We start from the raw sequence: 12,395 nt of genomic DNA, 5'->3' as shown, positions 1-12,395 counted from the left end.
ATCAGGCCTGACATGTTTTGTTTTTAAATTGACTTATGTTTCAATTTGTATCAACCAAAGTCTTTTGTCAAAAATTAACGACCTCGACTTACCCAGAAAAGTTGGGTCGTTACAAGGATACACTGATTGATTCTAATTTGTCAAACTTGTGATTCATGTGATATGTTAACATTTCAATCCGAACACAGTAATAAATAATCTGCAATTATTCAACTGATAATTTAACATTTTTCTCTATTAATATAGTAAATAAACTACATATAAAAGAATAATGTCACTGTTGAGTCTATCGTTGTTAAATTTTAACATCGAATAATTAGTCAAAACGATTTAAGAACATAAATAAACATAATTCATAATGTTTAATCTAATGTACGACAATGCTAATGTGAACTGTATCACAAATATCCTTAAATTTAAATATTGAGAAATTTGCAAGTCAAACTATGAGAATGTCTTGTTTATTTTGAAGCATTATTTTTCTTGGTTTATGTATCTTTAACTTAATATTTTCAATATTCTTTATTACTTTTGAGTTTTATTAAAATTGAAAAATGATATTGAATTAGAATTTATACATATGCAGATATTGCAAAACAACAAATGTGATTTTTATAATACTTTTAGTTTATTATGTGTCATGCACTATTTTTCACATTACTTTCACATTTATTGTCATCATTTTGTTTAATTTCTTCATTATCTTCAATATTTGGTAAATATTAATAGCAGTGTTGTAACGCTCAAAACTCGAAGGTAATTTATCTTAAGAAAATTTTTCGATTTGTACAAGATTTATTTTTTGAAGAAAATATGTTGAAGGGGGAGAAAGAAGATTTGAAAATGTGATAATATAATTATATATATATATATATATATATATATATATATATATATATATATATTTATTTATTTATTTTAGTTTTATTATTTAATTTAAATAAAAGAAAAGAAAAATAATTTTTTTTCCTTCCTTCTTCCTCCCGTTTTCTTCCAGCCGCGCGTTTCCTCTTCTTCCAGCCGCAATTCACAACCGACGTACACTCTAATCTGTTTGTACGATCTTCGTTGTTAGGTTCGATCGTCGCTGCCGCCGTTTTTGTTGTGAGTTCTCTGATAAGTAAAATTGATAGTTTCTGTTTGATGGATTGTTAAGATAAAATATCAAATGAAACGTTTGGTTAATACTGTTCTTGAAGGTGTTGGAAGTGACATTGGGTCCCTCGTGTTCATAACCGAAATTGTGAATTTTGGAGTTTGGCTCGCCAATACTTCGTATCTTTCGTGGGATATAGTTTGTTTAAGAAATTGAGCAACCTTGAGGTAAGGGATTTTCTACTGGACTCAACAACAAAATTAAGATATATTGACTAATTAAGATGTATTGACTGTACGGATCGAAACATTATATGTGAAGTGAGTAGGGACGACAGTTATGATGTATGTTTGCTGTGTTTGACTGGGAGAAATTAATATATATATATGTGCATGGATTGATGTGGACTATGGTTGAGTATATGTTGTGACTGTCTGGTTATGTATATGTACAAAGATAAGGATGTGGAAACGACTGAATCTCGTAGATGTTGCTTATATAAAGTGTGGATTTGATTAGTAGATTGATTGTTGTCTAGACTGAATGTATAATCTACTGTTATGTTGTGTGCTTGTGAACGGAAGAAACGTCATGGTTGTGCCCTTGGTGACTGAGGAGGAGGTTATGATTGTTTAACTTGTTAACTGATGTAATGATATGTTTTTTTTACTGACCTTGGGCTAAATTAGAGTAAGACGACTGTTTGAGGTTAAATAAGGAGTTTACGTGATGAGAATGTTTAATTGATCTGTGAGTGACTGTTAAGATGTTTAGAATGGACTGAGGGGAAAAATTGTTAGCTTTTATTGGGATGTGTGCCTTGTAGGTGTCCCACGGGATCACCAATTATTCTGCACCTTCGGGAGCATTAGACTGATATGTGTTTCTGCAGAACACTAGACTGAAATGTACGTCCCTCGGGGCGTTAGACTGAAATGTGCATCCTACGAGATCACAAGACTGCGACTGTACAGGGTGTCCCAATAGAATCTTAACAATTTATTTTCCCCTGACGGGACCAGTAGAGGGTCTCTTACTTGGTATTTTTATACTCACCTTTCTTATGTTTAATTTTCAGGCAAAGGTAATAAAGGTGGCAAACCGACGAGGGGCAGGAAGGAAACGTGATTGCCATAGGGGTTATTTTAATTTGCTTCCGCTTAATGTTTTGTTTCTCGTGTTTTGTTTTCTTACTTGAGATTGTTTAGAAAATTTTATAGTTGAACTGTATTCACGAATTAGTAAACATTTCTTGAAAGTGTTGGCTATTTTAAATAGGGCCCAAATATAAATTTTTGTTTTCTTTGAGACTTTGAAATTATTTGAGATTGAGATTTTGTGTAAACTCAGGTCTTTATTTGAAATTAATGACTTCGACTTACTTAAAAAAGTTGGGTCGTTACAAGTGTAACAATTAAATAATTGTAAAAATTGTCCATATCCTAGTACTGATAGACATTTCAATCATACTTAAGATCTAATAATAGTTTATCAGTGATAGAACAATATCGCTCATATAAATTAATAATACAAAGAATAGTTTATCGTTTATCCCAATCTATTGCTCATAGCTTTTTTCTTTATACACATTTCACAGAAAATATTAAATATATTTTAATAGGGTTACAACTTAATATGAAACGAGAATATAACATGTCAACTCAACAAGCTAACTCTAACAATTTATAAGAGATAAAAAGATAGTGCTGATATACCAAAACACTCAATACGAACATTTATTTAAATGAAAAAAAAAACAAAAAAATCAATTTAAATGCAAGATGAGAAAAAAATTACACATCAACAAAAGAAATTAATGATTTGTTTGCGAAAGTAAAGAAAAAAAAAAGATAATTAATTTATTTGAGAATAAGTAGAAATAAGGGGATTAATTTGGAGAGAAAAAGAAATAAATGAGGAATGAGAAGAGAGAGACGCTTAATATGTTTGGAATAGAGAAAAATTAATTAATAGAACAAGAAAGAGAAGAAGAAATAGAAGGATTACGTTGGGAAATGAAAGAATTAAGTAAGAAAAATGGGAGAATAAATTGAGAAAGAGAATGAATAAAAGGATTAAGAATAATTACTTTCCTTCCCGTAATCCGTGGACCAAATAAGGAAAGAACTCGAACATTTTTTATACCTTTCCTTTCTTCATCCCAAATGACCTTTAAAAAGTAAAGTTTAGGAGTGATAAATATCTTACATTTACTATGACAAAAATGAAAAAGATCGTAAACGATTAAATTAAGAAATCATAAATGGTGTAGATACATCTAAATGAAGATAAAAAAAACCAAATTAAATGTAAAACGGAAAAGATTAAGTGTTGAATGAGTTATTTTAAAATTGTAAGAGTAATTTTTTCTTTTAATTTTGCTATTTGTATAATTTATTAATTCTTTTGTTATATTCTTAATTATTTTGGGTTAAAAACTTAGATGCAAGCAACATTATATATCGTTACATACATACGTATGTATATGTATATAATATACATACTTATATGATAGAAAATGAGACATGCTACAAATTAAACTTACACGAAAATATATAAGCTATTTTACTCTAGTAATTTTAAATAATTTAGAAATTAACATGCTCTAAAATTAAATAGAATAATTCAACAAAGTTGATTCAATTTATGTAATCTCATTAAAAACATAAATCAAACACTACCACTGGTGTTTTCTTTTTGAAAATAACAAACATGTAAAATGCATATTAAAACTTTTAATTTGATTAACACTTCACATTTCACTCACTCTTTGAGGGCATAGCGTCTACATGTGATGTAAATACTATGAGGTTTGATTTAATATCAATAATCATTTTTTAGAATACAATATAATTTTAAATTATCAAATACATATTTTATGATATAAATTTCAACACAAAATAATAGATATGTATAAGATATATATAATATATAAACATATACATATAATATGCATACAAATATACATATATGTATTGATAATATATACATACATATATTTGATAAAATAATATTCCCTATTTTAACATTATTTTTTTTTAATAATTTTTATAGATAGCTAATTTTCTTTGACCATTTTTAATATTAATGTAAATTGCTATATTATTGTTGGACTAATTTTTTAATTTTGTGATTAGACATATTTTTCATAACAAAAATATTATTTATTTATGGCCCAATTTTCGTGGGTAATTTGGTTAAAGTAATTAAATCAATTAGTTACTGTAAGGAGAATTAATACTAAATGTGACAATATTTTGAAATTAGTTTTGGTTGTTAAAGAATTTATGTCATTTTGAGGTGTAAGTATGATTTTAAATTTTTTTTAAAAACTAAAATTTTGAATTTTTAGCCATTTTAAAAAATGATTTTTGTTCTAAATAATCTTTTTCTTATTCTTCTATTGAAAAACACATAAAAGGAAGCTACATTTTCTTTTACCCCTGTTCTTCATCCAAAATTAGGTGATTAAGAAAAAATGTGAGTTAAAAAAAATTAGAAAAATGAATGTTAGGTGGGTCCAAATTTTTGTTATTATTATTAGTATCATAATTATATTATTATTATTATTATTATTATTAATTCATGTTGGATTGGGTTGATTCAAAATTTTCAATCTCGAACTAAAAAAATCAGCTTTGGTATATTTTACAGAGCTATCTTTATTCGAAAAAGATAGAAAAACTAGAGTGGAGCAAACTTTTTTTAAAAAATTGATGATGATTGAGACAAATTTGATATTGTGATTTAGGTGGGATTGTGTTCGGACGCACACTTAGTGGCTTAAAAAGAGCCTTGGACATGCAACATGCTAAGAAAAAGAAGGAAGTTTACTGAGATGAGATATATTATAACGAGATTTTCGTATGCATTACAAGTATACTACTTTCTACTTCTAATTTATGCATATATATTTTGGGGCATTTGTTAAACTACACCATTTTGTTTTGTTTGTCAAATGTGAAATAAGTTTGGATATATAAGTTTATACCAACTATCATTGGATGTGGTGTAGCGAAAGTAAACGATCATGTCATACCACGTAGGTTGAGATGAGTGTGCCAACAATTACTGAAGTCACATACTATATAAAGCTAGGTGTTTGACTCACCAATGGTAAGCAGCAAACATTAGTAACTAACTTGAGGATAGCTTGACTTTGTACCTTTTTGTTTGTCCTAAATACACTTGCTTTTTCTTTTATAAATTAATAATTAAGGGGTCATTGAGATGATACCTAAAGAGGAACAATTGCGAATTAATTCAGACAAACTTTTTGACGAATCCAACTCATTTAACATTGTTGATATGAAGAATGGTGGTTAAAAAAGAGTAGGAGAAATTAGAAATGAAATAGGTGACTTAAAAAAAAAAAAGGAAATGTAAGTCAAACTCTAAGTTGAAAGAGGCTATTAGGAATTTTGAGGATTGAGTAATAGTTGTTGAAAATCAACTTACATGTCTAAAATCATATATTGCAAAATTGAAGGCATGGTGTCCACAATTTTCAAACACATTGAGCATAGAAAAATGTTACGAATCAAAGTCTTACTTTTAAAAACTATTAATATTCTTTTGATCTTTGTATCGAGTTTAGTTGTCTAATACTTGGTAATTACTCTTACGTAGTTCCATGTTCTCGCTAATTTTGATGGTTTAGTTTCTATCATTATTCTTACTAATACATGTTAATGAAGGAGTCTGCACGGGGTTTGAAGGCATGGTAGATCATATAATGCAAAATGAATAAGTTGATGCTGAGAACCAAGAGGTTGACACAGTTGGTACCCCTGGTTGAGAATGTCGAAGGAGGATGACTCAAATAATGAAGTGAAGATGGGTGATGAGCTATAAATGAATGCATTCAACAGTGAGGTTCATATTGAGTTAAATAAGTCAATGACGTGTCAGAAAAGAAGGTTCAAATTGGTTTTGAGAAGTCAATAGACGTAGTTGACGATGAGATTTAGGTTGAGAAAGCTAGAAAAAAATTGTTACTTATTTGAATTCAGACGACACAGAGATATAACCATTTTTCAATCAACAACCATATGTTCGACCTGTACGTAGGAAGTGTGCAAGTGTTTACCTCTCAACCTCATTCACAACTCTAACTAAACGATCTATGATATTAACCTTCACTACCTCTTAGTCTCAACTATTTGTTAATGATATCATGCACAAAATACTAACACAATTTAGATAGACTTAGAGCTTGGATTACTGACAAGAGTACAAATAATGAGGTGCGTGACACATTTTATGGAAAAAAATAAAAGATGTTTTTTAGAGACTTGTTTATGTGTCACCGAGGTTGGCAGATGAGGTAAGAGCATTTCTTATTATTTATGTTATTATGATATATATTTTTTGCATTTGAATGTTTTTCTTGATTTTTGGTATGACATAAATATATATACATATATATTTTTTCTTGCGTAGCCAATTTTAGTTGCGATTGAATACAAAAAATGTATTAAAAAGAATTGCCCATTTGATTGGAAGGAAGAGTATCGATTGGTTGATTATGTCTTCGACTCGAAAGATGACTTTCAAGATCATTGAACAAGTGTTAATTACGTTTACCTCCATTAAATGTCTATGATAATCATTGGGTTCTATTATGCTTGGATTTGGTAAGTTGTCAAGTCAAAGTATGGAATTTGCTTATGTCGCTTATAAGTACTGAAGAGATGAGAAGCATATTATTACTGATTCAAGAGTTGATGCGATATTTGTTAAATAGTATTGGATTCTTTGCTAGGATATGTGGATTATCGACACACAAGAAATCTTTTTTAAACAAAAGAACAAGGTTCAAAGTGTTTATTATAACTAACTTAGAAAAAAGTAACCGTACTATTACTACCTACTCAAGCTACTCAATGTCTGCATTAGATTGTCTCTTAATTGATTTCAATAGTTTTGTTTATCAATTGTATACAAGCCTAGTTGTTTTGGTTGTTCTCACATCTGAGATGAAATATTTGCTTTTTCTAATTTCTCCTCTTACACCTCAACATCAATTTACTTCTTTGTTTAGCATGTTCAAGTAGTTCATCATGGAAAAAAAGAAAACAAAATAGACAAAAATCATATATGGTAACATGATGGTTCTATGCTTACAAAGTTGAACTATACCGCTTATGTTATTATCAATGCATGAAGTTCATGACATGCTACTCACTTTATATTGCAGGTGTTGTGAACATGCTATTGAATGCATTTTCTCAAATTCTCCATTATACTAAGTCAAAAACTTGTTGTGGACACAGAGATAGATATATCAAAGAACATCAGACATCTTGCATCTAGAAATTACTATGAATGTGATGTGTGATTCGAGATGCAAAGGTATTTGTTTAAATTGTGGTATAAATTTTAATATTGGAAGTTGTAACTATAGTAAGCAGGTTGTCAAGAAGAACGATTTTGGTCCTCTTGATAATTTGAAACGACGAATGCAGAACAATTTTTAAGACTTGAATCCAAGAGACCACGTGTTCTTTAAACTCAAATCCTTTCAATCCAAAAAATGTGTCTTATGACACTTGTCTTTAATGAGATTTTTTAAAAAAAACTAATGTGATTTTTGAAACTAATGTCAAAAATATGGTAGGAGCAAAACTATTGACAAAAATAGGTGTTTTTGGGTGAAGTCGTGGACCCCGTCTAAGACTTCAATGAAGTGTCCACATGGGCCCCATGCCTTGCCATTTTTACATTATTGATATATATAAAAACAACTATTTTTGTTAATAGTTTTGCTCCTACCATATTTTTTACATTAGTTTCAAAAATCACATTCTTTTAATAAAAAAAGTTCTTTTAATGACTATAGACCAGGAAAAAAAAAGCTAAAGAACCATATAAATCTATAAATCTACTTGCAAAAGAACTCCCTCCTAGTTGCAGGAGTCTGATTTAGTGACTCAACTTGAATGCTCGACTTCTCGATGTATGTAAGTGGATTGGTACATGTTAATATGTTGTTACCTATTTCTTTACATCGATCACACTATGCAATTTGAGAGCTTCATCGACACTTAAAACCCTTTTTTTCTTCGATCGACCAACACTTTTGACTACTTTTAGAGGTAAGACAGTTATATGCACCCAATGTTCACTTGTCTTCCGATGTGACTGATTCCCAATTGGGTAGATGACCATTGAATATACAACCAACAAATATTCATCAGTGTAACAATTCACACATAAACTATAAAATTTTATATTGTAGTCATTTGGTACAACAATGACATATGAGAATGGTAGTTGCTCAGCTTGAAACTTCTAGCAAGTGCACTCTAGAATATGAAGATTTACGAACCTCCTCCATATCTAATTCTTTTATATAGAATTGGTAGCAGTCAATTAGGTTAACCTTCATTGTCAAAGTTCATTCTTGTTTCTTTTATAGAACTAATCTACCCATTTGGTCAATGTAGACGTCACTTTAATGCCTTCTTGACGCTTCCAAAACCAACGTTGTATCAAAGCTCTCACATGTTTAAGGTATGAAGCAATATGCAAAATTTTATGTTCTTTAGAATATAATTCATGGACTCCGCTATATTTGTTGTCATCATGTTATTTCTTCTTTCTGAATAATGAACACAAGACCACAATGCTATTCTAATGTCGTTTAAATATTTTTCTAAACCATTAGAAAATGCAAGAATACTTCTCCACATTTCTAGAAATGTTGAATGCCGATATGTGTTCTTGATGCATTGTAAAACAAAGTAGCTACCATGTCATTCTTATACTTACCAATCTAATTTTAAGTCAAATGTTGGACAGACTACAAAATGCAGAGGGGAAAACCAATGAAATACCCTTAGAGAAGCATGTTTTTTGATATATCACGAAGCCTAGATTAGGCACCTCTCCCATTGCACCATTCAATTTTTCTAAGAACTACTGTATTGAGACATCAATTTCTTTATCAACTACTCCAAAAGCAAGAGGATAAATCTGATTGTTACCATTAAGCAAACATAACTATCAACTAACCTGCTATTTGTTATAAAGAAATGTTCTATCCATGATTATGATCGGTTTAATGCAATTTAAGAATTGTCGAACATATGGACCAATAACCATAAAAATATATTTAAATAAATGTTCATCTTCAAGTTCCATATGAAATATTGTACCTGGATTTGTAAGTTTGAGTGTTTCACCATACCTAAGCAATAGATTATATGACTCTTCAGAAGACCTTCACACTCGTTTATATTCATTTTCTTTGGCATGCTATGCTTTTTCATAACTCGTAGTTGTTGGAATTTTTTGTCCTAAAACTCGTAGTTTGTAATCATATTCTGTTTCAATAAAGTTGTTATTGAGAAATTAAATATTATAATCCTAAATCCAATAAATCAAGTTCCAAGGCTATTTTTTAAATAAACTTGAACTTTATGTGTAAACATAAACGTGGATCAAGTTCGAGTATATATAGCCTAAATAGTCTATAGTATATGAAATAAAGGTTGGGCGCCTTATTTAGAGAAACTATGGATGCGGCCCACTTTGTAGTACAAACGAGGTGATCCTGAATCGTTCATGTAGAGACATGAAAGTGGGGGCATCCTATGTAAAGTGTTTACATAAGACTGAACCATGAATTAGTCTTTTTTACGTTATAACACCGTTTACTGTTTAAAACTTACTATCTCGATTATTGATGACCTAGGTAACTTAATCTTAATCCTGAGTTAACTATGAACTCCTGTTCACACCAGATTATCCTTAGATTTGCATAGGTGAGGGCAGCTCATCAACGTTGGTCCAATAAGCCTCCCATTTCAGGGGTAAGATCGGGTGGATAGCTGGGAACATAGGGTACAAGATGGAATTCACTCCTACCCGCTTTAGGGTTAGTAGATAGGTTGTTCTCTTAAGCACTGAATCCAAGTCTTGAACAAGGGGCCCCACCCTCTCATTGGCCCGAGAGGGATTAAGTTTATAGGTTGAACCTTAAACCAATTGTTCAATAGTGGATTAGTGGGACTTAAGGAGCAAGATGTAATCTTGGGGGTAAAACGGTATTTTGACCCAGCCAAGGTTACGAGCAACCTGTGAAGGATTAACTTACTGATTATGGTTTTATCAAATGGACACAAATATATCTATAGTGAGGGGAGTGCAACTACGGGACTTTAGTGGAATGACCCGTTAGTTAACGAATGTTGATTAACTCGGTTTAAAAGAGTTTAGCTAGTTAATCTTGAATCGTTGGAGCCCATGATCTATAGGTCCATTAGGTTCCTCTGCTAGCTCATATGGATTAAACTTAGAACAGTGTGATGAAATAAGTCGAATTGTTCGAATTGAGAGAAGAAAGGAGAAACCGACATATATAGTGATATAATCGTCGGTCTTCTAATTAGAAATAGAGCTTTATGTTTTACATACTATAAGTATGAATGCGGATTCATACTAAGAAGCTCGGAATTGATGGAATTGGTCAAAAATAGTAAAAAGTCAAAATGTTGACTTTTGACTTTGAAAAGTCAAACTTTGACCGGCCTTATATTCAAATGTGATTTGAATTTTGGAAAAATGAATGCGGATTCATGCTCGGGAGGTTGGAATTAGTCAAGACGGACAAAATGGTAAAAAGTCAAAATATTGACTTTTGACTAAGAAAAGTCAAAGTTTGACTTTTGACTAGAAATATCTAATGACCATTTTACCCTTGGACTAAGTTAGTGGGATATGTGGCTATATGAGATATAGACACCTAGCCCACTAAGTTCCACTAATTGTTAGTGGAACATTAGGTGTTGAGATTTGGCAAATGAATTGCATGCATTTTTGCATGTAATTAGGTTATAAATAGAGGTGTTTTCAAATGTTGAAGGACTTTTGCCTCTTTTATCATTTTCATCATCTCAACAAAAGAAAAAAAAAGAAACCTTCCAATCCCATTTTATCTCCATTACTTTCTACACCAAAATTGGGTCCCACAACCCGGTTCTTTGTCTAGAGGATAGCAGTTGAGTACTAGTGGTGGTCTCGGTTAGAATTGGTAAGAAGATATCAAACCTTTTGAAAGCTTCAAAGGTAATATTTCCTAAAACCCTAATTTGATTAGTTTATGGTTACATGTTAATTGTGGCAATTAGGGTAGAAATTCGATTCTTTTTCCGCTGTGCATGACTTAGTTCTATCAGTATTTATGCCATAGTTTTACCTCACGTCTTCTATTATATCATGTGGTTTATATAGGCGACGAACTCCCATGAATTTGGACTTTATTATTTCTCTAACAACCCAATATTTTGCTTGTCTATATTTGAATCCTTTAATCTTGCTGTTTGCAATCTCCAAACCACACTTGTTATTAATGCATCTAACAAAAAGAACATCTTTTGTAGACTATTTTACTACAAAAAGAATATTTGTCATACATCCAACTCCTCACTTGTAGAGCTTTCTTCAGACGAATCACTTAATTTTGCCTTCAACTTTTAGCTAGTGGAGTCATAGTGAACTTTAGCTTTTCCTTTGCAATCTTTTGTAAGAACATAACTTTGTTATGGGATATCAAACGATTCATTGTTCATCTCAATTGGTTCCCATGTAAAAGTAACATCTTTTAAATCACATGACTCATATGCTTATCATAAAGCCAAAGTGGTCCCTATGTTATCACACAAGTCAGCATGAACTTCACCAACATGAACTTCATTCTCATCTAATGTATCCATGTGAGACCCATTTCTAATTTGAGTAAGGAAGTAAAATTCAGCTAAGTATTAAGAAGTTGGCAGTTGAATAAATCTGCGAAAAAGATTAAGCGATAAAATATTTTATGGTTAAGTATACGTTTTTGTGATTAAGTGGGTAGTTCATGAAAGAAGTTGTTCGATAAGAAGAGAAAAAGTCTTCGAGTAAGTTAAGAAATGAAAGTTTTGACAGTGCTAGACTAGGCATTTTGGGTGGTCTTCACGAGAAGAATCAAGTGTTTTATAGAGAAGTCTGCGAAGAAGCCTTCAAGTTTAAGTTTGCGATAAGAGTTCTATGCGAGTAAAAGTTGGTTAGTTCGCATGAAAGGTTTCTTATAGTAAAAATATAACCATGCGATAAGGATATTCATGAAAAATGTTAAGTAATTGAAATTATTTGTAGTTTAGGATAGGGCAGAAGCAAAATATGGCAAAGAAAATGTCCAATCTGATTTCAGAAGGGTTAACGTGTAACATTAAGGATTTAAGGATGGCTAGGTTGAATATTAAATTCACATGTAAAGTTTTAAGCAAGAGCTAGCGAACTGAGAAGGATTTATTCA

General features: G+C 30.8%; 1 long non-coding RNA gene across 1 annotated transcript; it reads left to right on the top strand.

The window, feature by feature from the left end:
- The first annotated feature begins 984 nt into the window (after positions 1-984).
- Positions 985-1,330, top strand: LOC116404050. Its single transcript, XR_004216979.1, has 2 exons — positions 985-1,104; positions 1,200-1,330. It is a non-coding gene; the product is annotated as an uncharacterized LOC116404050 (long non-coding RNA).
- The last annotated feature ends 11,065 nt before the right edge of the window (positions 1,331-12,395 follow it).

This window comes from Cucumis sativus, chromosome 5, assembly GCF_000004075.3.
Source record: "Cucumis sativus cultivar 9930 chromosome 5, Cucumber_9930_V3, whole genome shotgun sequence".
Lineage (NCBI taxonomy): Eukaryota > Viridiplantae > Streptophyta > Magnoliopsida > Cucurbitales > Cucurbitaceae > Cucumis > Cucumis sativus.
Note: the sequence above shows the minus strand (reverse complement) of the source record. Positions and strands in the feature narration are given on the sequence as shown.